Genomic DNA, 18703 nt, shown 5'->3' on the forward strand with positions numbered 1-18703 from the left:
TCTGCAGTGCGAACGCACCTCCGAAAAGGAAAGCAACCTACTCACGGCCTTAAAAGTCAACGGGACCTGGGATTCCCAGCCGGTCACCCATACTGGTACTTGCCACGCCTCAAGCTGGCTGGCGGCCGCGATCTGTCGAGAGCAGGCACATTCAGCTTAGAATGCCCGTTGACAGCTCCTCCTCCTTTCCTACGGGCTTTCTGCAGTGCGAACGCACCTCCGAAAAGGAAAGAAACCTACTCACGGCCTTAAAAGTCAACGGGACCTGGGATTCCCAGCCGGTCACCCATACTGGTACTTGCCAGGCCTCAAGCTGGCTGGCGGCCGCGATCTGACGAGAGCAGGCACATTCAGCTTAGAATGCCCGTTGACAGCTCCTCCTCCTTTCCTACGGGCTTTCTGCAGTGCGAACGCACCTCCGAAAAGGAAAGAAACCTACTCACGGCCTTAAAAGTCAACGGGACCTGGGATTCCCAGCCGGTCACCCATACTGGTACTTGCCAGGCCTCAAGCTGGCTGGCGGCCGCGATCTGACGAGAGCAGGCACATTCAGCTTAGAATGCCCGTTGAGAGCTCCTCCTCCTTTCCTATGGGCTTTCTGCAGTGCGAACGCACCTCCAAAAAGGAAAGAAACCTACTCACGGCCTTAAAAGTCAACGGGACCTGGGATTCCCAGCCGGTCACCCATACTGGTACTTGCCAGGCCTCAAGCTGGCTGGCGGCCGCGATCTGACGAGAGCAGGCACATTCAACTTAGAATGCCCGTTGACAGCTCCTCCTCCTTTCCTATGGGCTTTCTGCAGTGCGAACGCACCTCCGAAAAGGAAAGAAACCTACTCACGGCCTTAAAAGTCAACGGGACCTGGGATTCCCAGCCGGTCACCCATACTGGTACTTGCCAGGCCTCAAGCTGGCTGGCGGCCGTGATCTGACGAGAGCAGGCACATTCAGCTTAGAATGCCCGTTGACAGCTCCTCCTCCTTTCCTATGGGCTTTCTGCAGTGCGAACGCACCTCCGAAAAGGAAAGCAACCTACTCACGGCCTTAAAAGTCAACGGGACCTGGGATTCCCAGCCGGTCACCCATACTGGTACTTGCCAGGCCTCAAGCTGGCTGGCGGCCGCGATCTGACGAGAGCAGGCACATTCAGCTTAGAATGTCCATTGACAGCTCCTCCTCCTTTCCTATGGGCTTTCTGCAGTGCGAACGCACCTCCGAAAAGGAAAGAAACCTACTCACGGCCTTAAAAGTCAACGGGACCTGGGATTCCCAGCCGGTCACCCATACTGGTACTTGCCAGGCCTCAAGCTGGCTGGCGGCCGCGATCTGACGAGAGCAGGCGCATTCAGCTTAGAATTCCCGTTGACAGCTCCTCCTCCTTTCCTATGGGCTTTCTGCAGTGCGAACGCACCTCCGAAAAGGAAAGAAACCTACTCACGGCCTTAAAAGTCAACAGGACCTGGGATTCCCAGCCGGTCACCCATACTGGTACTTGCCAGGCCTCAAGCTGGCTGGCGGCCGCGATCTGACGAGAGCAGGCACATTCAGCTTAGAATGCCCGTTGACAGCTCCTCCTCCTTTCCTATGGGCTTTCTGCAGTGCGAACGCACCTCCGAAAAGGAAAGAAACCTACTCACGGCCTTAAAAGTCAACGGGACCTGGGATTCCCAGCCGGTCACCCATACTGGTACTTGCCAGGCCTCAAGCTGGCTGGCGGCCGCGATCTGACGAGAGCAGGCACATTCAGCTTAGAATGCCCGTTGACAGCTCCTCCTCCTTTCCTATGGGCTTTCTGCAGTGCGAACGCACCTCCGAAAAGGAAAGAAACCTACTCACGGCCTTAAAAGTCAACGGGACCTGGGATTCCCAGCCGGTCACCCATACTGGTACTTGCCAGGCCTCAAGCTGGCTGGCGGCCGCGATCTGACGAGAGCAGGCACATTCAGCTTAGAATGCCCGTTGACAGCTCCTCCTCCTTTCCTATGAGCTTTCTGCAGTGCGAACGCACCTCCGAAAAGGAAAGAAACCTACTCACGGCCTTAAAAGTCAACGGGACCTGGGATTCCCAGCCGGTCACCCATACTGGTACTTGCCAGGCCTCAAGCTGGCTGGCGGCCGCGATCTGACGAGAGCAGGCACATTCAGCTTAGAATGCCCGTTGACAGCTCCTCCTCCTTTCCTATGGGCTTTCTGCAGTGCGAACGCACCTCCGAAAAGGAAAGAAACCTACTCACGGCCTTAAAAGTCAACGGGACCTGGGATTCCCAGCCGGTCACCCATACTGGTACTTGCCAGGCCTCAAGCTGGCTGGCGGCCGCGATCTGACGAGAGCAGGCACATTCAGCTTAGAATGCCCGTTGACAGCTCCTCCTCCTTTCCTATGGGCTTTCTGCAGTGCGAACGCACCTCCGAAAAGGAAAGAAACCTACTCACGGCCTTAAAAGTCAACGGGACCTGGGATTCCCAGCCGGTCACCCATACTGGTACTTGCCAGGCCTCAAGCTGGCTGGCGGCCGCGATCTGACGAGAGCAGGTACATTCAGCTTAGAATGCCCGTTGACAGCTCCTCCTCCTTTCCTATGGGCTTTCTGCAGTGCGAACGCACCTCCGAAAAGGAAAGAAACCTACTCACGGCCTTAAAAGTCAACGGGACCTGGGATTCCCAGCCGGTCACCCATACTGGTACTTGCCAGGCCTCAAGCTGGCTGGCGGCCGCGATCTGACGAGAGCAGGCACATTCAGCTTAGAATGCCCGTTGACAGCTCCTCCTCCTTTCCTATGGGCTTTCTGCAGTGCGAACGCACCTCCGAAAAGGAAAGCAACCTACTCACGGCCTTAAAAGTCAACGGGACCTGGGATTCCCAGCCGGTCACCCATACTGGTACTTGCCAGGCCTCAAGCTGGCTGGCGGCCGCGATCTGACGAGAGCAGGCACATTCAGCTTAGAATGCCCGTTGACAGCTCCTCCTCCTTTCCTATGGGCTTTCTGCAGTGCGAACGCACCTTCGAAACGGAAAGAAACCTACTCACGGCCTTAAAAGTCAACGGGACCTGGGATTCCCAGCCGGTCACCCATACTGGTACTTGCCAGGCCTCAAGCTGGCTGGCGGCCGCGATCTGACGAGAGCAGGCACATTCAGCTTAGAATGCCCGTTGACAGCTCCTCCTCCTTTCCTATGGGCTTTCTGCAGTGCGAACGCACCTCCGAAAAGGAAAGCAACCTACTCACGGCCTTAAAAGTCAACGGGACCTGGGATTCCCAGCCGGTCACCCATACTGGTACTTGCCAGGCCTCAAGCTGGCTGGCGGCCGCGATCTGACGAGAGCAGGCACATTCAGCTTAGAATGCCCGTTGACAGCTCCTCCTCCTTTCCTATGGGCTTTCTGCAGTGCGAACGCACCTCCGAAAAGGAAAGAAACCTACTCACGGCCTTAAAAGTCAACAGGACCTGGGATTCCCAGCCGGTCACCCATACTGGTACTTGCCAGGCCTCAAGCTGGCTGGCGGCCGCGATCTGACGAGAGCAGGCACATTCAGCTTAGAATGCCCGTTGACAGCTCCTCCTCCTTTCCTATGGGCTTTCTGCAGTGCGAACGCACCTCCGAAAAGGAAAGCAACCTGCTCACGGCCTTAAAAGTCAACGGGACCTGGGATTCCCAGCCGGTCACCCATACTGGTACTTGCCAGGCCTCAAGCTGGCTGGCGGCCGCGATCTGACGAGAGCAGGCACATTCAGCTTAGAATGCCCGTTGACAGCTCCTCCTCCTTTCCTATGGGCTTTCTGCAGTGCGAACGCACCTCCGAAACGGAAAGAAACCTACTCATGGCCTTAAAAGTCAACGGGACCTGGGATTCCCAGCCGGTCACCCATACTGGTACTTGCCAGGCCTCAAGCTGGCTGGCGGCCGCGATCTGACGAGAGCAGGCACATTCAGCTTAGAATGCCTGTTGACAGCTCCTCCTCCTTTCCTATGGGCTTTCTGCAGTGCGAACGCACCTCCGAAACGGAAAGAAACCTACTCACGGCCTTAAAAGTCAACGGGACCTGGGATTCCCAGCCGGTCACCCATACTGGTACTTGCCAGGCCTCAAGCTGGCTGGCGGCCGCGATCTGACGAGAGCAGGCACATTCAGCTTAGAATGCCCGTTGACAGCTCCTCCTCCTTTCCTATGGGCTTTCTGCAGTGCGAACGCACCTCCGAAAAGGAAAGCAACCTACTCACGGCCTTAAAAGTCAACGGGACCTGGGATTCCCAGCCGGTCACCCATACTGGTACTTGCCAGGCCTCAAGCTGGCTGGCGGCCGCGATCTGACGAGAGCAGGCACATTCAGCTTAGAATGCCCGTTGACAGCTCCTCCTCCTTTCCTATGGGCTTTCTGCAGTGCGAACGCACCTCCGAAAAGGAAAGAAACCTACTCACGGCCTTAAAAGTCAACAGGACCTGGGATTCCCAGCCGGTCACCCATACTGGTACTTGCCAGGCCTCAAGCTGACTGGCGGCCGCGATCTGACGAGAGCAGGCACATTCAGCTTAGAATGCCCGTTGACAGCTCCTCCTCCTTTCCTATGGCTTTCTGCAGTGCGAACGCACCTCCGAAAAGGAAAGCAACCTACTCACGGCCTTAAAAGTCAACGGGACCTGGGATTCCCAGCCGGTCACCCATACTGGTACTTGCCAGGCCTCAAGCTGGCTGGCGGCCGCGATCTGACGAGAGCAGGCACATTCAGCTTAGAATGCCCGTTGACAGCTCCTCCTCCTTTCCTATGGGCTTTCTGCAGTGCGAACGCACCTCCGAAACGGAAAGAAACCTACTCACGCCTTAAAGTCTACGGGACCTGGGATACCAGCCGGTCACCCATACTGGTACTTGCCAGGCCTCAAGCTGGCTGGCGGCCGCGATCTGACGAGAGCAGGCACATTCAGCTTAGAATGCCCGTTGACAGCTCCTCCTCCTTTCCTATGGGCTTTCTGCAGTGCGAACGCACCTCCGAAAAGGAAAGAAACCTACTCACGGCCTTAAAAGTCAACGGGACCTGGGATTCCCAGCCGGTCACCCATACTGGTACTTGCCAGGCCTCAAGCTGGCTGGCGGCCGCGATCTGACGAGAGCAGGCACATTCAGCTTAGAATGTCCATTGACAGCTCCTCCTCCTTTCCTATGGGCTTTCTGCAGTGCGAACGCACCTCCGAAAAGGAAAGAAACCTACTCACGGCCTTAAAAGTCAACGGGACCTGGGATTCCCAGCCGGTCACCCATACTGGTACTTGCCAGGCCTCAAGCTGGCTGGCGGCCAGCGATCTGACGAGAGCAGGCACATTCAGCTTAGAATGCCCGTTGACAGCTCCTCCTCCTTTCCTATGGGCTTTCTGCAGTGCGAACGCACCTCCGAAAAGAAAGAAACCTACTCACGGCCTTAAAAGTCAACGGGACCTGGGATTCCCAGCCGGTCACCCATACTGGTACTTGCCAGGCCTCAAGCTGGCTGGCGGCCGCGATCTGACGAGAGCAGGCACATTCAGCTTAGAATGCCCGTTGACAGCTCCTCCTCCTTTCCTATGGGCTTTCTGCAGTGCGAACGCACCTCCGAAAAGGAAAGCAACCTGCTCACGGCCTTAAAAGTCAACGGGACCTGGGATTCCCAGCCGGTCACCCATACTGGTACTTGCCAGGCCTCAAGCTGGCTGGCGGCCGCGATCTGACGAGAGCAGGCACATTCAGCTTAGAATGCCCGTTGACAGCTCCTCCTCCTTTCCTATGGGCTTTCTGCAGTGCGAACGCACCTCCGAAACGGAAAGAAACCTACTCATGGCCTTAAAAGTCAACGGGACCTGGGATTCCCAGCCGGTCACCCATACTGGTACTTGCCAGGCCTCAAGCTGGCTGGCGGCCGCGATCTGACGAGAGCAGGCACATTCAGCTTAGAATGCCCGTTGACAGCTCCTCCTCCTTTCCTATGGGCTTTCTGCAGTGCGAACGCACCTCCGAAAAGGAAAGAAACCTACTCACGGCCTTAAAAGTCAACGGGACCTGGGATTCCCAGCCGGTCACCCATACTGGTACTTGCCAGGCCTCAAGCTGGCTGGCGGCCGCGATCTGACGAGAGCAGGCACATTCAGCTTAGAATGCCCGTTGACAGCTCCTCCTCCTTTCCTATGGGCTTTCTGCAGTGCGAACGCACCTCCGAAACGGAAAGAAACCTACTCACGGCCTTAAAAGTCAACGGGACCTGGGATTCCCAGCCGGTCACCCATACTGGTACTTGCCAGGCCTCAAGCTGGCTGGCGGCCGCGATCTGACGAGAGCAGGCACATTCAGCTTAGAATGCCCGTTGACAGCTCCTCCTCCTTTCCTATGGGCTTTCTGCAGTGCAAACGCACCTGCGAAAAGGAAAGAAACCTACTCACGGCCTTAAAAGTCAACGGGACCTGGGATTCCCAGCCGGTCACCCATACTGGTACTTGCCAGGCCTCAAGCTGGCTGGCGGCCGCGATCTGACGAGAGCAGGCACATTCAGCTTAGAATGCCCGTTGACAGCTCCTCCTCCTTTCCTATGGGCTTTCTGCAGTGCGAACGCACCTCCGAAAAGGAAAGAAACCTACTCACGGCCTTAAAAGTCAACGGGACCTGGGATTCCCAGCCGGTCACCCATACTGGTACTTGCCAGGCCTCAAGCTGACTGGCGGCCGCGATCTGACGAGAGCAGGCACATTCAGCTTAGAATGCCCGTTGACAGCTCCTCCTCCTTTCCTATGGGCTTTCTGCAGTGCGAACGCACCTCCGAAAAGGAAAGCAACCTACTCACGGCCTTAAAAGTCAACGGGACCTGGGATTCCCAGCCGGTCACCCATACTGGTACTTGCCAGGCCTCAAGCTGGCTGGCGGCCGCGATTTGACGAGAGCAGGCACATTCAGCTTAGAATGCCCGTTGACAGCTCCTCCTCCTTTCCTATGGGCTTTCTGCAGTGCGAACGCACCTCCGAAACGGAAAGAAACCTACTCACGGCCTTAAAAGTCTACGGGACCTGGGATTCCCAGCCGGTCACCCATACTGGTACTTGCCAGGCCTCAAGCTGGCTGGCGGCCGCGATCTGACGAGAGCAGGCACATTCAGCTTAGAATGCCCGTTGACAGCTCCTCCTCCTTTCCTATGGGCTTTCTGCAGTGCGAACGCACCTCCGAAAAGGAAAGCAACCTACTCACGGCCTTAAAAGTCAACGGGACCTGGAATTCCCAGCCGGTCACCCATACTGGTACTTGCCAGGCCTCAAGCTGGCTGGCGGCCGCGATCTGACGAGAGCAGGCACATTCAGCTTAGAATGCCCGTTGACAGCTCCTCCTCCTTTCCTATGGGCTTTCTGCAGTGCGAACGCACCTCCGAAAAGGAAAGAAACCTACTCACGGCCTTAAAAGTCAACGGGACCTGGGATTCCCAGCCGGTCACCCATACTGGTACTTGCCAGGCCTCAAGCTGGCTGGCGGCCGCGATCTGACGAGAGCAGGCACATTCAGCTTAGAATGCCCGTTGACAGCTCCTCCTCCTTTCCTATGGGCTTTCTGCAGTGCGAACGCACCTCCGAAAAGGAAAGAAACCTACTCACGGCCTTAAAAGTCAACGGGACCTGGGATTCCCAGCCGGTCACCCATACTGGTACTTGCCAGGCCTCAAGCTGGCTGGCGGCCGCGATCTGACGAGAGCAGGCACATTCAGCTTAGAATGCCCGTTGACAGCTCCTCCTCCTTTCCTATGGGCTTTCTGCAGTGCGAACGCACCTCCGAAAAGGAAAGAAACCTACTCACGGCCTTAAAAGTCAACGGGACCTGGGATTCCCAGCCGGTCACCCATACTGGTACTTGCCAGGCCTCAAGCTGGCTGGCGGCCGCGATCTGACGAGAGCAGGTACATTCAGCTTAGAATGCCCGTTGACAGCTCCTCCTCCTTTCCTATGGGCTTTCTGCAGTGCGAACGCACCTCCGAAAAGGAAAGCAACCTACTCACGGCCTTAAAAGTCAACGGGACCTGGGATTCCCAGCCGGTCACCCATACTGGTACTTGCCAGGCCTCAAGCTGGCTGGCGGCCGCGATCTGACGAGAGCAGGCACATTCAGCTTAGAATGCCCGTTGACAGCTCCTCCTCCTTTCCTATGGGCTTTCTGCAGTGCGAACGCACCTCCGAAACGGAAAGAAACCTACTCACGGCCTTAAAAGTCAACGGGACCTGGGATTCCCAGCCGGTCACCCATACTGGTACTTGCCAGGCCTCAAGCTGGCTGGCGGCCGCGATCTGACGAGAGCAGGCACATTCAGCTTAGAATGCCCGTTGACAGCTCCTCCTCCTTTCCTATGGGCTTTCTGCAGTGCGAACGCACCTCCGAAAAGGAAAGCAACCTACTCACGGCCTTAAAAGTCAACGGGACCTGGGATTCCCAGCCGGTCACCCATACTGGTACTTGCCAGGCCTCAAGCTGGCTGGCGGCCGCAATCTGACGAGAGCAGGCACATTCAGCTTAGAATGCCCGTTGACAGCTCTTCCTCCTTTCCTATGGGCTTTCTGCAGTGCGAACGCACCTCCGAAACGGAAAGAAACCTACTCACGGCCTTAAAAGTCAACGGGACCTGGGATTCCCAGCCGGTCACCCATACTGGTACTTGCCAGGCCTCAAGCTGGCTGGCGGCCGCGATCTGACGAGAGCAGGCACATTCAGCTTAGAATGCCCGTTGACAGCTCCTCCTCCTTTCCTATGGGCTTTCTGCAGTGCGAACGCACCTCCGAAAAGGAAAGCAACCTACTCACGGCCTTAAAAGTCAACGGGACCTGGGATTCCCAGCCGGTCACCCATACTGGTACTTGCCAGGCCTCAAGCTGGCTGGCGGCCGCGACCTGATGAGAGCAGGCACATTCAGCTTAGAATGCCCGTTGACAGCTCCTCCTCCTTTCCTATGGGCTTTCTGCAGTGCGAACGCACCTCCGAAAAGGAAAGAAACCTACTCACGGCCTTAAAAGTCAACGGGACCTGGGATTCCCAGCCGGTCACCCATACTGGTACTTGCCAGGCCTCAAGCTGGCTGGCGGCCGCGATCTGACGAGAGCAGGCACATTCAGCTTAGAATGCCCGTTGACAGCTCCTCCTCCTTTCCTATGGGCTTTCTGCAGTGCGAACGCACCTCCGAAAAGGAAAGCAACCTGCTCACGGCCTTAAAAGTCAACGGGACCTGGGATTCCCAGCCGGTCACCCATACTGGTACTTGCCAGGCCTCAAGCTGGCTGGCGGCCGCGATCTGACGAGAGCAGGCACATTCAGCTTAGAATGCCCGTTGACAGCTCCTCCTCCTTTCCTATGGGCTTTCTGCAGTGCGAACGCACCTCCGAAACGGAAAGAAACCTACTCATGGCCTTAAAAGTCAACGGGACCTGGGATTCCCAGCCGGTCACCCATACTGGTACTTGCCAGGCCTCAAGCTGGCTGGCGGCCGCGATCTGACGAGAGCAGGCACATTCAGCTTAGAATGCCCGTTGACAGCTCCTCCTCCTTTCCTATGGGCTTTCTGCAGTGCGAACGCACCTCCGAAAAGGAAAGAAACCTACTCACGGCCTTAAAAGTCAACGGGACCTGGGATTCCCAGCCGGTCACCCATACTGGTACTTGCCAGGCCTCAAGCTGGCTGGCGGCCGCGATCTGACGAGAGCAGGCACATTCAGCTTAGAATGCCCGTTGACAGCTCCTCCTCCTTTCCTATGGGCTTTCTGTAGTGCGAACGCACCTCCGAAACGGAAAGAAACCTACTCTCGGCCTTAAAAGTCAACGGGACCTGGGATTCCCAGCCGGTCACCCATACTGGTACTTGCCAGGCCTCAAGCTGGCTGGCGGCCGCGATCTGACGAGAGCAGGCACATTCAGCTTAGAATGCCCGTTGACAGCTCCTCCTCCTTTCCTATGGGCTTTCTGCAGTGCAAACGCACCTGCGAAAAGGAAAGAAACCTACTCACGGCCTTAAAAGTCAACGGGACCTGGGATTCCCAGCCGGTCACCCATACTGGTACTTGCCAGGCCTCAAGCTGGCTGGCGGCCGCGATCTGACGAGAGCAGGCACATTCAGCTTAGAATGCCCGTTGACAGCTCCTCCTCCTTTCCTATGGGCTTTCTGCAGTGCGAACGCACCTCCGAAAAGGAAAGAAACCTACTCACGGCCTTAAAAGTCAACGGGACCTGGGATTCCCAGCCGGTCACCCATACTGGTACTTGCCAGGCCTCAAGCTGACTGGCGGCCGCGATCTGACGAGAGCAGGCACATTCAGCTTAGAATGCCCGTTGACAGCTCCTCCTCCTTTCCTATGGGCTTTCTGCAGTGCGAACGCACCTCCGAAAAGGAAAGCAACCTACTCACGGCCTTAAAAGTCAACGGGACCTGGGATTCCCAGCCGGTCACCCATACTGGTACTTGCCAGGCCTCAAGCTGGCTGGCGGCCGCGATCTGACGAGAGCAGGCACATTCAGCTTAGAATGCCCGTTGACAGCTCCTCCTCCTTTCCTATGGGCTTTCTGCAGTGCGAACGCACCTCCGAAACGGAAAGAAACCTACTCACGGCCTTAAAAGTCTACGGGACCTGGGATTCCCAGCCGGTCACCCATACTGGTACTTGCCAGGCCTCAAGCTGGCTGGCGGCCGCGATCTGACGAGAGCAGGCACATTCAGCTTAGAATGCCCGTTGACAGCTCCTCCTCCTTTCCTATGGGCTTTCTGCAGTGCGAACGCACCTCCGAAAAGGAAAGCAACCTACTCACGGCCTTAAAAGTCAACGGGACCTGGGATTCCCAGCCGGTCACCCATACTGGTACTTGCCAGGCCTCAAGCTGACTGGCGGCCGCGATCTGACGAGAGCAGGCACATTCAGCTTAGAATGCCCGTTGACAGCTCCTCCTCCTTTCCTATGGGCTTTCTGCAGTGCGAACGCACCTCCGAAAAGGAAAGCAACCTACTCACGGCCTTAAAAGTCAACGGGACCTGGGATTCCCAGCCGGTCACCCATACTGGTACTTGCCAGGCCTCAAGCTGGCTGGCGGCCGCGATTTGACGAGAGCAGGCACATTCAGCTTAGAATGCCCGTTGACAGCTCCTCCTCCTTTCCTATGGGCTTTCTGCAGTGCGAACGCACCTCCGAAACGGAAAGAAACCTACTCACGGCCTTAAAAGTCTACGGGACCTGGGATTCCCAGCCGGTCACCCATACTGGTACTTGCCAGGCCTCAAGCTGGCTGGCGGCCGCGATCTGACGAGAGCAGGCACATTCAGCTTAGAATGCCCGTTGACAGCTCCTCCTCCTTTCCTATGGGCTTTCTGCAGTGCGAACGCACCTCCGAAAAGGAAAGCAACCTACTCACGGCCTTAAAAGTCAACGGGACCTGGAATTCCCAGCCGGTCACCCATACTGGTACTTGCCAGGCCTCAAGCTGGCTGGCGGCCGCGATCTGACGAGAGCAGGCACATTCAGCTTAGAATGCCCGTTGACAGCTCCTCCTCCTTTCCTATGGGCTTTCTGCAGTGCGAACGCACCTCCGAAAAGGAAAGAAACCTACTCACGGCCTTAAAAGTCAACGGGACCTGGGATTCCCAGCCGGTCACCCATACTGGTACTTGCCAGGCCTCAAGCTGGCTGGCGGCCGCGATCTGACGAGAGCAGGCACATTCAGCTTAGAATGCCCGTTGACAGCTCCTCCTCCTTTCCTATGGGCTTTCTGCAGTGCGAACGCACCTCCGAAAAGGAAAGAAACCTACTCACGGCCTTAAAAGTCAACGGGACCTGGGATTCCCAGCCGGTCACCCATACTGGTACTTGCCAGGCCTCAAGCTGGCTGGCGGCCGCGATCTGACGAGAGCAGGCACATTCAGCTTAGAATGCCCGTTGACAGCTCCTCCTCCTTTCCTATGGGCTTTCTGCAGTGCGAACGCACCTCCGAAAAGGAAAGAAACCTACTCACGGCCTTAAAAGTCAACGGGACCTGGGATTCCCAGCCGGTCACCCATACTGGTACTTGCCAGGCCTCAAGCTGGCTGGCGGCCGCGATCTGACGAGAGCAGGTACATTCAGCTTAGAATGCCCGTTGACAGCTCCTCCTCCTTTCCTATGGGCTTTCTGCAGTGCGAACGCACCTCCGAAAAGGAAAGCAACCTACTCACGGCCTTAAAAGTCAACGGGACCTGGGATTCCCAGCCGGTCACCCATACTGGTACTTGCCAGGCCTCAAGCTGGCTGGCGGCCGCGATCTGACGAGAGCAGGCACATTCAGCTTAGAATGCCCGTTGACAGCTCCTCCTCCTTTCCTATGGGCTTTCTGCAGTGCGAACGCACCTCCGAAACGGAAAGAAACCTACTCACGGCCTTAAAAGTCAACGGGACCTGGGATTCCCAGCCGGTCACCCATACTGGTACTTGCCAGGCCTCAAGCTGGCTGGCGGCCGCGATCTGACGAGAGCAGGCACATTCAGCTTAGAATGCCCGTTGACAGCTCCTCCTCCTTTCCTATGGGCTTTCTGCAGTGCGAACGCACCTCCGAAAAGGAAAGCAACCTACTCACGGCCTTAAAAGTCAACGGGACCTGGGATTCCCAGCCGGTCACCCATACTGGTACTTGCCAGGCCTCAAGCTGGCTGGCGGCCGCAATCTGACGAGAGCAGGCACATTCAGCTTAGAATGCCCGTTGACAGCTCTTCCTCCTTTCCTATGGGCTTTCTGCAGTGCGAACGCACCTCCGAAACGGAAAGAAACCTACTCACGGCCTTAAAAGTCAACGGGACCTGGGATTCCCAGCCGGTCACCCATACTGGTACTTGCCAGGCCTCAAGCTGGCTGGCGGCCGCGATCTGACGAGAGCAGGCACATTCAGCTTAGAATGCCCGTTGACAGCTCCTCCTCCTTTCCTATGGGCTTTCTGCAGTGCGAACGCACCTCCGAAAAGGAAAGCAACCTACTCACGGCCTTAAAAGTCAACGGGACCTGGGATTCCCAGCCGGTCACCCATACTGGTACTTGCCAGGCCTCAAGCTGGCTGGCGGCCGCGATCTGATGAGAGCAGGCACATTCAGCTTAGAATGCCCGTTGACAGCTCCTCCTCCTTTCCTATGGGCTTTCTGCAGTGCGAACGCACCTCCGAAAAGGAAAGAAACCTACTCACGGCCTTAAAAGTCAACGGGACCTGGGATTCCCAGCCGGTCACCCATACTGGTACTTGCCAGGCCTCAAGCTGGCTGGCGGCCGCGATCTGACGAGAGCAGGCACATTCAGCTTAGAATGCCCGTTGACAGCTCCTCCTCCTTTCCTATGGGCTTTCTGCAGTGCGAACGCACCTCCGAAAAGGAAAGCAACCTGCTCACGGCCTTAAAAGTCAACGGGACCTGGGATTCCCAGCCGGTCACCCATACTGGTACTTGCCAGGCCTCAAGCTGGCTGGCGGCCGCGATCTGACGAGAGCAGGCACATTCAGCTTAGAATGCCCGTTGACAGCTCCTCCTCCTTTCCTATGGGCTTTCTGCAGTGCGAACGCACCTCCGAAACGGAAAGAAACCTACTCATGGCCTTAAAAGTCAACGGGACCTGGGATTCCCAGCCGGTCACCCATACTGGTACTTGCCAGGCCTCAAGCTGGCTGGCGGCCGCGATCTGACGAGAGCAGGCACATTCAGCTTAGAATGCCCGTTGACAGCTCCTCCTCCTTTCCTATGGGCTTTCTGCAGTGCGAACGCACCTCCGAAAAGGAAAGAAACCTACTCACGGCCTTAAAAGTCAACGGGACCTGGGATTCCCAGCCGGTCACCCATACTGGTACTTGCCAGGCCTCAAGCTGGCTGGCGGCCGCGATCTGACGAGAGCAGGCACATTCAGCTTAGAATGCCCGTTGACAGCTCCTCCTCCTTTCCTATGGGCTTTCTGTAGTGCGAACGCACCTCCGAAACGGAAAGAAACCTACTCTCGGCCTTAAAAGTCAACGGGACCTGGGATTCCCAGCCGGTCACCCATACTGGTACTTGCCAGGCCTCAAGCTGGCTGGCGGCCGCGATCTGACGAGAGCAGGCACATTCAGCTTAGAATGCCCGTTGACAGCTCCTCCTCCTTTCCTATGGGCTTTCTGCAGTGCAAACGCACCTGCGAAAAGGAAAGAAACCTACTCACGGCCTTAAAAGTCAACGGGACCTGGGATTCCCAGCCGGTCACCCATACTGGTACTTGCCAGGCCTCAAGCTGGCTGGCGGCCGCGATCTGACGAGAGCAGGCACATTCAGCTTAGAATGCCCGTTGACAGCTCCTCCTCCTTTCCTATGGGCTTTCTGCAGTGCGAACGCACCTCCGAAAAGGAAAGAAACCTACTCACGGCCTTAAAAGTCAACGGGACCTGGGATTCCCAGCCGGTCACCCATACTGGTACTTGCCAGGCCTCAAGCTGACTGGCGGCCGCGATCTGACGAGAGCAGGCACATTCAGCTTAGAATGCCCGTTGACAGCTCCTCCTCCTTTCCTATGGGCTTTCTGCAGTGCGAACGCACCTCCGAAAAGGAAAGCAACCTACTCACGGCCTTAAAAGTCAACGGGACCTGGGATTCCCAGCCGGTCACCCATACTGGTACTTGCCAGGCCTCAAGCTGGCTGGCGGCCGCGATCTGACGAGAGCAGGCACATTCAGCTTAGAATGCCCGTTGACAGCTCCTCCTCCTTTCCTATGGGCTTTCTGCAGTGCGAACGCACCTCCGAAACGGAAAGAAACCTACTCACGGCCTTAAAAGTCTACGGGACCTGGGATTCCCAGCCGGTCACCCATACTGGTACTTGCCAGGCCTCAAGCTGGCTGGCGGCCGCGATCTGACGAGAGCAGGCACATTCAGCTTAGAATGCCCGTTGACAGCTCCTCCTCCTTTCCTATGGGCTTTCTGCAGTGCGAACGCACCTCCGAAAAGGAAAGCAACCTACTCACGGCCTTAAAAGTCAACGGGACCTGGAATTCCCAGCCGGTCACCCATACTGGTACTTGCCAGGCCTCAAGCTGGCTGGCGGCCGCGATCTGACGAGAGCAGGCACATTCAGCTTACAATGCCCGTTGACAGCTCATCCTCCTTTCCTATGGGCTTTCTGCAGTGCGAACGCACCTCCGAAACGGAAAGAAACCTACTCACGGCCTTAAAAGTCAACGGGACCTGGGATTCCCAGCCGGTCACCCATACTGGTACTTGCCAGGCCTCAAGCTGGCTGGCGGCCGCGATCTGACGAGAGCAGGCACATTCAGCTTAGAATGCCCGTTGACAGCTCCTCCTCCTTTCCTATGGGCTTTCTGCAGTGCGAACGCACCTCCGAAAAGGAAAGAAACCTACTCACGGCCTTAAAAGTCAACGGGACCTGGGATTCCCAGCCGGTCACCCATACTGGTACTTCCCAGGCCTCAAGCTGGCTGGCGGCCGCGATCTGACGAGAGCAGGCACATTCAGCTTAGAATGCCCGTTGACAGCTCCTCCTCCTTTCCTATGGGCTTTCTGCAGTGCGAACGCACCTCCGAAAAGGAAAGCAACCTACTCACGGCCTTAAAAGTCAACGGGACCTGGGATTCCCAGCCGGTCACCCATACTGGTACTTGCCAGGCCTCAAGCTGGCTGGCGGCCGCGATCTGACGAGAGCAGGCACATTCAGCTTAGAATGCCCATTGACAGCTCCTCCTCCTTTCCTATGGGCTTTCTGCAGTGCGAACGCACCTCCGAAAAGGAAAAAAACCTACTCACGGCCTTAAAAGTCAACGGGACCTGGGATTCCCAGCCGGTCACCCATACTGGTACTTGCCCGGCCTCAAGCTGGCTGGCGGCCGCGATCTGACGAGAGCAGGCACATTCAGCTTAGAATTCCCGTTGACAGCTCCTCCTCCTTTCCTATGGGCTTTCTGCAGTGCGAACGCACCTCCGAAAAGGAAAGAAATCTACTCACGGCCTTAAAAGTCAACGGGACCTGGGATTCCCAGCCGGTCACCCATACTGGCACTTGCCAGGCCTCAAGCTGGCTGGCGGCCGCGATCTGACGAGAGCAGGCACATTCAGCTTAGAATGCCCGTTGACAGCTCCTCCTCCTTTCCTATGGGCTTTCTGCAGTGCGAACGCACCTCCGAAAAGGAAAGAAACCTACTCACGGCCTTAAAAGTCAACGGGACCTGGGATTCCCAGCCGGTCACCCATACTGGTACTTGCCAGGCCTCAAGCTGGCTGGCGGCCGCGATCTGACGAGAGCAGGCACATCCAGCTTAGAATGCCCGTTGACAGCTCCTCCTCCTTTCCTATGGGCTTTCTGCAGTGCGAACGCACCTCCGAAAAGGAAAGCAACCTACTCACGGCCTTAAAAGTCAACGGGACCTGGGATTCCAGGCCGGTCACCCATACTGGTACTTGCCAGGCCTCAAGCTGGCTGGCGGCCGCGATCTGACGAGAGCAGGCACATTCAGCTTAGAATGCCCGTTGACAGCTCCTCCTCCTTTCCTATGGGCTTTCTGCAGTGCGAACGCACCTCCGAAAAGGAAAGCAACCTACTCACGGCCTTAAAAGTCAACGGGACCTGAGATTCCCAGCCGGTCACCCATACTAGTACTTGCCAGGCCTCAAGCTGGCTGGCGGCCGCGATCTGACGAGAGCAGGCACATTCAGCTTAGAATGCCCGTTGACAGCTCCTCCTCCTTTCCTATGGGCTTTCTGCAGTGCGAACGCACCTCCGAAAAGGAAAGAAACCTACTCACGGCCTTAAAAGTCAACGGGACCTGGGATTCCCAGCCGGTCACCCATACTGGTACTTGCCAGGCCTCAAGCTGGCTGGCGGCCGCGATCTGACGAGAGCAGGCACATTCAGCTTAGAATGCCCGTTGACAGCTCCTCCTCCTTTCCTATGGGCTTTCTGCAGTGCGAACGCACCTCCGAAAAGGAAAGAAACCTACTCACGGCCTTAAAAGTCAACGGGACCTGGGATTCCCAGCCGGTCACCCATACTGGTACTTGCCAGGCCTCAAGCTGGCTGGCGGCCGCGATCTGACTAGAGCAGGCACATTCAGCTTAGAATGCCCGTTGACAGCTCCTCCTCCTTTCCTATGGGCTTTCTGCAGTGCGAACGCACCTCCGAAACGGAAAGAAACCTACTCACGGCCTTAAAAGTCAACGGGACCTGGGATTCCCAGCCGGTCACCCATACTGGTACTTGCCAGGCCTCAAGCTGGCTGGCGGCCGCGATCTGACGAGAGCAGGCACATTCAGCTTAGAATGCCCGTTGACAGCTCCTCCTCCTTTCCTATGGGCTTTCTGCAGTGCGAACGCACCTCCGAAAAGGAAAGCAACCTACTCACGGCCTTAAAAGTCAACTGGACCTGGGATTCCCAGCCGGTCACCCATACTGGTACTTGCCAGGCCTCAAGCTGGCTGGCGGCCGCGATCTGACGAGAGCAGGCACATTCAGCTTAGAATGCCCGTTGACAGCTCCTCCTCCTTTCCTATGGGCTTTCTGCAGTGCGAACGCACCTCCGAAAAGGAAAGAAACCTACTCACGGCCTTAAAAGTCAACGGGACCTGGGATTCCCAGCCGGTCACCCATACTGGTACTTGCCAGGCCTCAAGCTGGCTGGCGGCCGCGATCTGACGAGAGCAGGCACATTCAGCTTAGAATGCCCGTTGACAGCTCCTCCTCCTTTCCTATGGGCTTTCTGCAGTGCGAACGCACCTCCGAAAAGGAAAGCAACCTGCTCACGGCCTTAAAAGTCAACGGGACCTGGGATTCCCAGCCGGTCACCCATACTGGTACTTGCCAGGCCTCAAGCTGGCTGGCGGCCGCGATCTGACGAGAGCAGGCACATTCAGCTTAGAATGCCCGTTGACAGCTCCTCCTCCTTTCCTATGGGCTTTCTGCAGTGCGAACGCACCTCCGAAAAGGAAAGAAACCTACTCACGGCCTTAAAAGCCAACGGGACCTGGGATTTCCAGCCGGTCACCCATACTGGTACTTGCCAGGCCTCAAGCTGGCTGGCGGCCGCGATCTGACGAGAGCAGGCACATTCAGCTTAGAATGCCCGTTGACAGCTCCTCCTCCTTTCCTATGGGCTTTCTGCAGTGCGAACGCACCTCCGAAAAGGAAAGCAACCTACTCACGGCCTTAAAAGTCAACGGGACCTGGGATTCCCAGCCGGTCACCCATACTGGTACTTGCCAGGCCTCAAGCTGGCTGGCGGCCGCGATCTGACGAGAGCAGGCACATTCAGCTTAGAATGCCCGTTGACAGCTCCTCCTCCTTTCCTATGGGCTTTCTGCAGTGCGAACGCACCTCCGAAAAGGAAAGAAACCTACTCACAGCCTTAAAAGTCAACGGGACCTGGGATTCCCAGCCGGTCACCCATACTGGTACTTGCCAGGCCTCAAGCTGGCTGGCGGCCGCGATCTGACGAGAGCAGGCACATTCAGCTTAGAATGCCCGTTGACAGCTCCTCCTCCTTTCCTATGGGCTTTCTGCAGTGCGAACGCACCTCCGAAAAGGAAAGAAACCTACTCACGGCCTTAAAAGTCAACGGGACCTGGGATTCCCAGCCGGTCACCCATACTGGTACTTGCCAGGCCTCAAGCTGGCTGGCGGCCGCGATCTGACGAGAGCAGGCACATTCAGCTTAGAATGCCCGTTGACAGCTCCTCCTCCTTTCCTATGGGCTTT

At 56.8% G+C, this 18703-nt stretch overlaps 92 pseudogenes; all 92 read right to left on the reverse strand.

Moving 5' to 3' along the window:
• Positions 1-253: 253 nt before the first annotated feature.
• On the reverse strand, positions 254-372 carry LOC136596053 (5S ribosomal RNA; annotated as a pseudogene).
• An 80-nt stretch (positions 373-452) lies between these two features.
• On the reverse strand, positions 453-571 carry LOC136597136 (5S ribosomal RNA; annotated as a pseudogene).
• Positions 572-651: 80 nt separating this feature from the next.
• On the reverse strand, positions 652-770 carry LOC136596686 (5S ribosomal RNA; annotated as a pseudogene).
• An 80-nt stretch (positions 771-850) lies between these two features.
• Positions 851-969, reverse strand: LOC136597103 (5S ribosomal RNA; annotated as a pseudogene).
• Positions 970-1049: 80 nt separating this feature from the next.
• On the reverse strand, positions 1050-1168 carry LOC136597214 (5S ribosomal RNA; annotated as a pseudogene).
• An 80-nt stretch (positions 1169-1248) lies between these two features.
• Positions 1249-1367, reverse strand: LOC136596488 (5S ribosomal RNA; annotated as a pseudogene).
• An 80-nt stretch (positions 1368-1447) lies between these two features.
• On the reverse strand, positions 1448-1566 carry LOC136596574 (5S ribosomal RNA; annotated as a pseudogene).
• An 80-nt stretch (positions 1567-1646) lies between these two features.
• LOC136596055 (5S ribosomal RNA) lies at positions 1647-1765 on the reverse strand (annotated as a pseudogene).
• An 80-nt stretch (positions 1766-1845) lies between these two features.
• On the reverse strand, positions 1846-1964 carry LOC136596056 (5S ribosomal RNA; annotated as a pseudogene).
• Positions 1965-2044: 80 nt separating this feature from the next.
• Positions 2045-2163, reverse strand: LOC136596057 (5S ribosomal RNA; annotated as a pseudogene).
• An 80-nt stretch (positions 2164-2243) lies between these two features.
• LOC136596059 (5S ribosomal RNA) lies at positions 2244-2362 on the reverse strand (annotated as a pseudogene).
• Positions 2363-2442: 80 nt separating this feature from the next.
• LOC136595956 (5S ribosomal RNA) lies at positions 2443-2561 on the reverse strand (annotated as a pseudogene).
• Positions 2562-2641: 80 nt separating this feature from the next.
• LOC136596060 (5S ribosomal RNA) lies at positions 2642-2760 on the reverse strand (annotated as a pseudogene).
• Positions 2761-2840: 80 nt separating this feature from the next.
• LOC136597561 (5S ribosomal RNA) lies at positions 2841-2959 on the reverse strand (annotated as a pseudogene).
• Positions 2960-3039: 80 nt separating this feature from the next.
• On the reverse strand, positions 3040-3158 carry LOC136596061 (5S ribosomal RNA; annotated as a pseudogene).
• Positions 3159-3238: 80 nt separating this feature from the next.
• LOC136596062 (5S ribosomal RNA) lies at positions 3239-3357 on the reverse strand (annotated as a pseudogene).
• Positions 3358-3437: 80 nt separating this feature from the next.
• LOC136596575 (5S ribosomal RNA) lies at positions 3438-3556 on the reverse strand (annotated as a pseudogene).
• An 80-nt stretch (positions 3557-3636) lies between these two features.
• Positions 3637-3755, reverse strand: LOC136596063 (5S ribosomal RNA; annotated as a pseudogene).
• An 80-nt stretch (positions 3756-3835) lies between these two features.
• On the reverse strand, positions 3836-3954 carry LOC136597240 (5S ribosomal RNA; annotated as a pseudogene).
• An 80-nt stretch (positions 3955-4034) lies between these two features.
• LOC136596064 (5S ribosomal RNA) lies at positions 4035-4153 on the reverse strand (annotated as a pseudogene).
• Positions 4154-4233: 80 nt separating this feature from the next.
• Positions 4234-4352, reverse strand: LOC136596065 (5S ribosomal RNA; annotated as a pseudogene).
• An 80-nt stretch (positions 4353-4432) lies between these two features.
• LOC136596514 (5S ribosomal RNA) lies at positions 4433-4551 on the reverse strand (annotated as a pseudogene).
• Positions 4552-4630: 79 nt separating this feature from the next.
• LOC136596067 (5S ribosomal RNA) lies at positions 4631-4749 on the reverse strand (annotated as a pseudogene).
• Positions 4750-5025: 276 nt separating this feature from the next.
• LOC136597199 (5S ribosomal RNA) lies at positions 5026-5144 on the reverse strand (annotated as a pseudogene).
• Positions 5145-5224: 80 nt separating this feature from the next.
• On the reverse strand, positions 5225-5344 carry LOC136597474 (5S ribosomal RNA; annotated as a pseudogene).
• Positions 5345-5423: 79 nt separating this feature from the next.
• LOC136596068 (5S ribosomal RNA) lies at positions 5424-5542 on the reverse strand (annotated as a pseudogene).
• Positions 5543-5622: 80 nt separating this feature from the next.
• On the reverse strand, positions 5623-5741 carry LOC136596070 (5S ribosomal RNA; annotated as a pseudogene).
• Positions 5742-5821: 80 nt separating this feature from the next.
• On the reverse strand, positions 5822-5940 carry LOC136596071 (5S ribosomal RNA; annotated as a pseudogene).
• Positions 5941-6020: 80 nt separating this feature from the next.
• LOC136596072 (5S ribosomal RNA) lies at positions 6021-6139 on the reverse strand (annotated as a pseudogene).
• An 80-nt stretch (positions 6140-6219) lies between these two features.
• On the reverse strand, positions 6220-6338 carry LOC136596073 (5S ribosomal RNA; annotated as a pseudogene).
• An 80-nt stretch (positions 6339-6418) lies between these two features.
• LOC136596074 (5S ribosomal RNA) lies at positions 6419-6537 on the reverse strand (annotated as a pseudogene).
• Positions 6538-6617: 80 nt separating this feature from the next.
• LOC136597545 (5S ribosomal RNA) lies at positions 6618-6736 on the reverse strand (annotated as a pseudogene).
• An 80-nt stretch (positions 6737-6816) lies between these two features.
• LOC136597381 (5S ribosomal RNA) lies at positions 6817-6935 on the reverse strand (annotated as a pseudogene).
• An 80-nt stretch (positions 6936-7015) lies between these two features.
• Positions 7016-7134, reverse strand: LOC136596682 (5S ribosomal RNA; annotated as a pseudogene).
• An 80-nt stretch (positions 7135-7214) lies between these two features.
• LOC136597158 (5S ribosomal RNA) lies at positions 7215-7333 on the reverse strand (annotated as a pseudogene).
• Positions 7334-7413: 80 nt separating this feature from the next.
• LOC136596075 (5S ribosomal RNA) lies at positions 7414-7532 on the reverse strand (annotated as a pseudogene).
• An 80-nt stretch (positions 7533-7612) lies between these two features.
• On the reverse strand, positions 7613-7731 carry LOC136596076 (5S ribosomal RNA; annotated as a pseudogene).
• Positions 7732-7811: 80 nt separating this feature from the next.
• Positions 7812-7930, reverse strand: LOC136595968 (5S ribosomal RNA; annotated as a pseudogene).
• Positions 7931-8010: 80 nt separating this feature from the next.
• On the reverse strand, positions 8011-8129 carry LOC136596077 (5S ribosomal RNA; annotated as a pseudogene).
• An 80-nt stretch (positions 8130-8209) lies between these two features.
• On the reverse strand, positions 8210-8328 carry LOC136596079 (5S ribosomal RNA; annotated as a pseudogene).
• Positions 8329-8408: 80 nt separating this feature from the next.
• Positions 8409-8527, reverse strand: LOC136597044 (5S ribosomal RNA; annotated as a pseudogene).
• An 80-nt stretch (positions 8528-8607) lies between these two features.
• Positions 8608-8726, reverse strand: LOC136596081 (5S ribosomal RNA; annotated as a pseudogene).
• An 80-nt stretch (positions 8727-8806) lies between these two features.
• LOC136596662 (5S ribosomal RNA) lies at positions 8807-8925 on the reverse strand (annotated as a pseudogene).
• An 80-nt stretch (positions 8926-9005) lies between these two features.
• On the reverse strand, positions 9006-9124 carry LOC136596082 (5S ribosomal RNA; annotated as a pseudogene).
• Positions 9125-9204: 80 nt separating this feature from the next.
• On the reverse strand, positions 9205-9323 carry LOC136596083 (5S ribosomal RNA; annotated as a pseudogene).
• An 80-nt stretch (positions 9324-9403) lies between these two features.
• Positions 9404-9522, reverse strand: LOC136596084 (5S ribosomal RNA; annotated as a pseudogene).
• Positions 9523-9602: 80 nt separating this feature from the next.
• Positions 9603-9721, reverse strand: LOC136596085 (5S ribosomal RNA; annotated as a pseudogene).
• An 80-nt stretch (positions 9722-9801) lies between these two features.
• On the reverse strand, positions 9802-9920 carry LOC136596086 (5S ribosomal RNA; annotated as a pseudogene).
• Positions 9921-10000: 80 nt separating this feature from the next.
• LOC136596087 (5S ribosomal RNA) lies at positions 10001-10119 on the reverse strand (annotated as a pseudogene).
• An 80-nt stretch (positions 10120-10199) lies between these two features.
• On the reverse strand, positions 10200-10318 carry LOC136597546 (5S ribosomal RNA; annotated as a pseudogene).
• An 80-nt stretch (positions 10319-10398) lies between these two features.
• Positions 10399-10517, reverse strand: LOC136596088 (5S ribosomal RNA; annotated as a pseudogene).
• Positions 10518-10597: 80 nt separating this feature from the next.
• On the reverse strand, positions 10598-10716 carry LOC136596683 (5S ribosomal RNA; annotated as a pseudogene).
• Positions 10717-10796: 80 nt separating this feature from the next.
• LOC136597547 (5S ribosomal RNA) lies at positions 10797-10915 on the reverse strand (annotated as a pseudogene).
• Positions 10916-10995: 80 nt separating this feature from the next.
• Positions 10996-11114, reverse strand: LOC136597383 (5S ribosomal RNA; annotated as a pseudogene).
• Positions 11115-11194: 80 nt separating this feature from the next.
• Positions 11195-11313, reverse strand: LOC136596684 (5S ribosomal RNA; annotated as a pseudogene).
• An 80-nt stretch (positions 11314-11393) lies between these two features.
• Positions 11394-11512, reverse strand: LOC136597170 (5S ribosomal RNA; annotated as a pseudogene).
• Positions 11513-11592: 80 nt separating this feature from the next.
• Positions 11593-11711, reverse strand: LOC136596089 (5S ribosomal RNA; annotated as a pseudogene).
• Positions 11712-11791: 80 nt separating this feature from the next.
• On the reverse strand, positions 11792-11910 carry LOC136596092 (5S ribosomal RNA; annotated as a pseudogene).
• An 80-nt stretch (positions 11911-11990) lies between these two features.
• Positions 11991-12109, reverse strand: LOC136595980 (5S ribosomal RNA; annotated as a pseudogene).
• Positions 12110-12189: 80 nt separating this feature from the next.
• LOC136596093 (5S ribosomal RNA) lies at positions 12190-12308 on the reverse strand (annotated as a pseudogene).
• An 80-nt stretch (positions 12309-12388) lies between these two features.
• LOC136596094 (5S ribosomal RNA) lies at positions 12389-12507 on the reverse strand (annotated as a pseudogene).
• An 80-nt stretch (positions 12508-12587) lies between these two features.
• Positions 12588-12706, reverse strand: LOC136597045 (5S ribosomal RNA; annotated as a pseudogene).
• Positions 12707-12786: 80 nt separating this feature from the next.
• On the reverse strand, positions 12787-12905 carry LOC136596095 (5S ribosomal RNA; annotated as a pseudogene).
• An 80-nt stretch (positions 12906-12985) lies between these two features.
• Positions 12986-13104, reverse strand: LOC136596348 (5S ribosomal RNA; annotated as a pseudogene).
• Positions 13105-13184: 80 nt separating this feature from the next.
• Positions 13185-13303, reverse strand: LOC136596096 (5S ribosomal RNA; annotated as a pseudogene).
• Positions 13304-13383: 80 nt separating this feature from the next.
• LOC136596097 (5S ribosomal RNA) lies at positions 13384-13502 on the reverse strand (annotated as a pseudogene).
• An 80-nt stretch (positions 13503-13582) lies between these two features.
• Positions 13583-13701, reverse strand: LOC136596098 (5S ribosomal RNA; annotated as a pseudogene).
• An 80-nt stretch (positions 13702-13781) lies between these two features.
• On the reverse strand, positions 13782-13900 carry LOC136596099 (5S ribosomal RNA; annotated as a pseudogene).
• An 80-nt stretch (positions 13901-13980) lies between these two features.
• On the reverse strand, positions 13981-14099 carry LOC136596100 (5S ribosomal RNA; annotated as a pseudogene).
• Positions 14100-14179: 80 nt separating this feature from the next.
• LOC136596101 (5S ribosomal RNA) lies at positions 14180-14298 on the reverse strand (annotated as a pseudogene).
• An 80-nt stretch (positions 14299-14378) lies between these two features.
• On the reverse strand, positions 14379-14497 carry LOC136597549 (5S ribosomal RNA; annotated as a pseudogene).
• Positions 14498-14577: 80 nt separating this feature from the next.
• Positions 14578-14696, reverse strand: LOC136596104 (5S ribosomal RNA; annotated as a pseudogene).
• An 80-nt stretch (positions 14697-14776) lies between these two features.
• LOC136596685 (5S ribosomal RNA) lies at positions 14777-14895 on the reverse strand (annotated as a pseudogene).
• Positions 14896-14975: 80 nt separating this feature from the next.
• Positions 14976-15094, reverse strand: LOC136597309 (5S ribosomal RNA; annotated as a pseudogene).
• An 80-nt stretch (positions 15095-15174) lies between these two features.
• LOC136596105 (5S ribosomal RNA) lies at positions 15175-15293 on the reverse strand (annotated as a pseudogene).
• Positions 15294-15373: 80 nt separating this feature from the next.
• Positions 15374-15492, reverse strand: LOC136596188 (5S ribosomal RNA; annotated as a pseudogene).
• Positions 15493-15572: 80 nt separating this feature from the next.
• On the reverse strand, positions 15573-15691 carry LOC136596653 (5S ribosomal RNA; annotated as a pseudogene).
• Positions 15692-15771: 80 nt separating this feature from the next.
• On the reverse strand, positions 15772-15890 carry LOC136596748 (5S ribosomal RNA; annotated as a pseudogene).
• Positions 15891-15970: 80 nt separating this feature from the next.
• On the reverse strand, positions 15971-16089 carry LOC136597296 (5S ribosomal RNA; annotated as a pseudogene).
• An 80-nt stretch (positions 16090-16169) lies between these two features.
• LOC136596465 (5S ribosomal RNA) lies at positions 16170-16288 on the reverse strand (annotated as a pseudogene).
• Positions 16289-16368: 80 nt separating this feature from the next.
• LOC136597197 (5S ribosomal RNA) lies at positions 16369-16487 on the reverse strand (annotated as a pseudogene).
• Positions 16488-16567: 80 nt separating this feature from the next.
• LOC136596603 (5S ribosomal RNA) lies at positions 16568-16686 on the reverse strand (annotated as a pseudogene).
• An 80-nt stretch (positions 16687-16766) lies between these two features.
• On the reverse strand, positions 16767-16885 carry LOC136596106 (5S ribosomal RNA; annotated as a pseudogene).
• Positions 16886-16965: 80 nt separating this feature from the next.
• Positions 16966-17084, reverse strand: LOC136597322 (5S ribosomal RNA; annotated as a pseudogene).
• Positions 17085-17164: 80 nt separating this feature from the next.
• On the reverse strand, positions 17165-17283 carry LOC136596107 (5S ribosomal RNA; annotated as a pseudogene).
• Positions 17284-17363: 80 nt separating this feature from the next.
• LOC136597328 (5S ribosomal RNA) lies at positions 17364-17482 on the reverse strand (annotated as a pseudogene).
• An 80-nt stretch (positions 17483-17562) lies between these two features.
• LOC136596108 (5S ribosomal RNA) lies at positions 17563-17681 on the reverse strand (annotated as a pseudogene).
• Positions 17682-17761: 80 nt separating this feature from the next.
• On the reverse strand, positions 17762-17880 carry LOC136596109 (5S ribosomal RNA; annotated as a pseudogene).
• Positions 17881-17960: 80 nt separating this feature from the next.
• Positions 17961-18079, reverse strand: LOC136597370 (5S ribosomal RNA; annotated as a pseudogene).
• An 80-nt stretch (positions 18080-18159) lies between these two features.
• LOC136596110 (5S ribosomal RNA) lies at positions 18160-18278 on the reverse strand (annotated as a pseudogene).
• An 80-nt stretch (positions 18279-18358) lies between these two features.
• LOC136596111 (5S ribosomal RNA) lies at positions 18359-18477 on the reverse strand (annotated as a pseudogene).
• An 80-nt stretch (positions 18478-18557) lies between these two features.
• Positions 18558-18676, reverse strand: LOC136596112 (5S ribosomal RNA; annotated as a pseudogene).
• Between the last annotated feature and the right edge of the window lie 27 nt (positions 18677-18703).

Source organism: Eleutherodactylus coqui, unplaced genomic scaffold (assembly GCF_035609145.1).
Source record: "Eleutherodactylus coqui strain aEleCoq1 unplaced genomic scaffold, aEleCoq1.hap1 HAP1_SCAFFOLD_117, whole genome shotgun sequence".
NCBI lineage: Eukaryota > Metazoa > Chordata > Amphibia > Anura > Eleutherodactylidae > Eleutherodactylus > Eleutherodactylus coqui.